Source organism: Dermacentor silvarum, chromosome 7 (genome assembly GCF_013339745.2).
Source record: "Dermacentor silvarum isolate Dsil-2018 chromosome 7, BIME_Dsil_1.4, whole genome shotgun sequence".
In the NCBI taxonomy this organism is placed as follows: Eukaryota; Metazoa; Arthropoda; class Arachnida; order Ixodida; family Ixodidae; genus Dermacentor; species Dermacentor silvarum.
Genome location: NC_051160.1, coordinates 30,814,273 through 30,817,296, shown reverse-complemented (window position 1 = coordinate 30,817,296; position 3,024 = coordinate 30,814,273).

Here is a 3,024-nt window from a genome sequence, read left to right as displayed (position 1 = left end):
GACAGAAAAAAAAAACACTTTTTTTTATTTATCCACTCAAGCGACTGTAATGCGATGATAGCATTATCAGGATCGGCGCACCCAAGTCTCCGGGAGAGACCCGTGTAAGCATCGCAACGCTTGCGAGGTCGCACCTCATGCACAGGCATCAGTGAGTTAGTGAGTACGAACTTTATTTAGGTCCTGAGGAGACAGGCATCAGGGTAGGCCTACACCAGCCATTTACTTTACCTCCGGGACCATTGCACTTTTGCGGCGACACCAACGACGAAGGCCGGTGAGTGCCCTGTGAAATGCCGTCGCATTCTCACTGTTCAGTCTTAGCACAGTACTATATCTTTCGTATGCATCTAAAGCCCTAGGGGCACACGTGCTTAAGCGAAGCATGATAAGAGCGGTTTGTTAGAAAGCACCAAATAAAGTTTTCTACTACTGCTGCTGCTACTACTACAGTTGTTGTACTGTCCCGCCTTTATTAAGGAGCTCCTTCGACATTCGTCTTGTATTCGAATGAACTGTTACTCACAAGAACAACAATGAGAATTAATGACTCGTAATAGCATCGCTCACTAGTGTTAACTTTTACACACTCCGAGGCCCCGTTCTCCCTTCGTTGGCTACAGTTGCGCAAGTGCTGGTTCGGCGATCGCTTCGACTCCGGGGCGTCTCGACTCGCATCGTCTCGTTTTCCAATTGTTCCTCGCCCCTCCCCGATCCCGTTTCTGTTGCGCTCCGGGGGGAATTCGAACGCAACACGTTTCGGCGTTCGCGGCCTGCCGAGTGCGCTTTGCGGTAGGTTCGGCAGATGGCGCCACATCACTTCGCGCGGCTGAGGAGGTGCTCTTGAAATCGTCGCGTAGCGACGAGATAAAAGCTGCGCTGCAAGAATCAGCCCAATTCTGGCTTCTTGCTCTAACAGACCGCAGCGTATGGGGAATGGGACCGAAGTGCCTCTTTGGGAGAGGAGGGGAAGGGGAAATGAGGGCGCGTTTTAGGGAGCTTTTCAAAAGGTTCTTACTAATCAGGGGCCGCGGTTAAGGGGGGGCTGCGTCTCAGTTACAGCGTACCGTAGCTACAATAAAACGCCGACGCCTATACTTACCATCAGAGAGGGGCGGGTTGCCCATCCTCCTGGTAATCAGCAAATTCGGACCGCACGCACGCACGCACGCACGCACGCACGCACACAGCTGATCAAAGGGATACTTAAAAGCACTGACTGCCGTTAAAAAAAAAAGAAAAAAAAACTACGGTTTGATTTTTCTTAGTTCTTCGCACAACCATGGTAGGCTGCACTTGACATTTATCTTAACAGTGGGTAACGTAATCGTGTAACGAGGGTACAAGAAACATGGCAATTGACGTCCATGTACAATGTTTGCTTCGAAGGTCACTTTCCTGGCGAGTACGTGGGAGAAGTTCGGTGATCTGTAGGTGGCGCCCTACTTGCCTTCCTGATTGCCTAAATGTTTTTATTATCTGTGCTCGATGTCGTCATGTTCTTGTCAGATAACCAGTTAAGTGTTCTGGCAACCAGAGTTCTTCAATTTTACCACTCACGATCGAAATTCTCGGGCTCAAACTACGGGCATGCTCGGTCACCTCTTGTTTACTTTTTTTGTTTCTTTTTGTTTTTTATGAGTAAAGCCATCATACGCAGCCTTATCGCCCTACGACATCAGCAAAATTTCCTCTGCGTCAGGAGCTCACAATAACGTCGTCGATATGTAGTCCGGCATTTCGAGACCAACTTTAGTATCAAAATATCTTGCCTTCACAACTTGCGTCGTCCTTGACACTTGCATCGTCCTTGTACACACTTGCCTCGTCCTTCGCACTAATTGTCGTCCTGATACGTGCGCGAAGCAAGTGATTAACACCCGTACACTCACAACAGATTTTCGACTCGAAGCACTTCTGTCTCTTTCTTCACTCTACTGAGTTGAGCGCAGCGCCGCTCCACTACTGAAGAAGACAATGCGCTTCACGAAGATTGCTGTGGAGTGTCAATGAAGCGCAATGACAACTTCTGTCGAGGGATGACGCTGCTATCTTTAAGTCGAGGTACAGTAAACTCTCAGTGGTACGAACGTCGGTTTAACGAACATTTCAGAATAGCGTACTACTAGAAAATCCCCAGTGGTTTTCCTATTCATTCTATGCAAAAGCATTTCAGTAAAAGGAATTTATTAATGGCGAATATTTCAGTTGAACGAACTTTATCAGTGGACCCGGGATCGTTTTTGAAATCGGTTTAACGAAGTTTTGCGCTCTCCAGCGCTGGCGCAGCCGATGCCCTCCACCCCCCAAATCGCCGTTCCAGCAGCGGCGGCGCGACATCGCGTGTGCTTACCCCGGGATGTGGACAGAGGTCTGTACGTCAACAGCTGGATGTTGAGAGCAACACTTCGTTTGAAGACTATGTGCAGTGTGACAGTGAGCTCGTTACCTGTGCTGAACTATCAGATCCGGAAATTGTTTCCAGTGTTCGTCCAGAAGAAGACGAGTGCGACGAGGAAGATGCAATGGCGGAGGCAGATTCAGATCCTGCAGCTCTAGCCGAGGCTGTAGGATGCCTTGAAAGGTTGCGAGACTTTGGTGTCTCAGCAACAAGCTGTGCCAGAGTAAGTGCACAAATACATAGACTCTCTGGACAACTTTGTTATTTCTTGCGCTTTAGGAGCACCAACGCAAATAAAAATTACAGATTTTCTTTTTTTTCAAGATGACATAGGCAGCAACGTAACGGTTACGCTCCATAAACCATAACTTCATAAATTGAATTTCACACTTTTGACTCAATGCCTGCTGTGCCCTATGCTGTTCCATATTCTAGTGAATGTTCAGTTTAGTGAACTTTCAGTTAACTATTTCCTTGGGCCCTTGAAGTTCACTCAAATGAGAGTTCACTGTAATGTGTGAACGGAGGAACATTCTAGAATCCGGGAGATAGCTTCTACAGCTTCGAAAATATATTTGTTGGTACTCCTTCAAGTGCCACCAGAAACAACACCGGCTGATCGG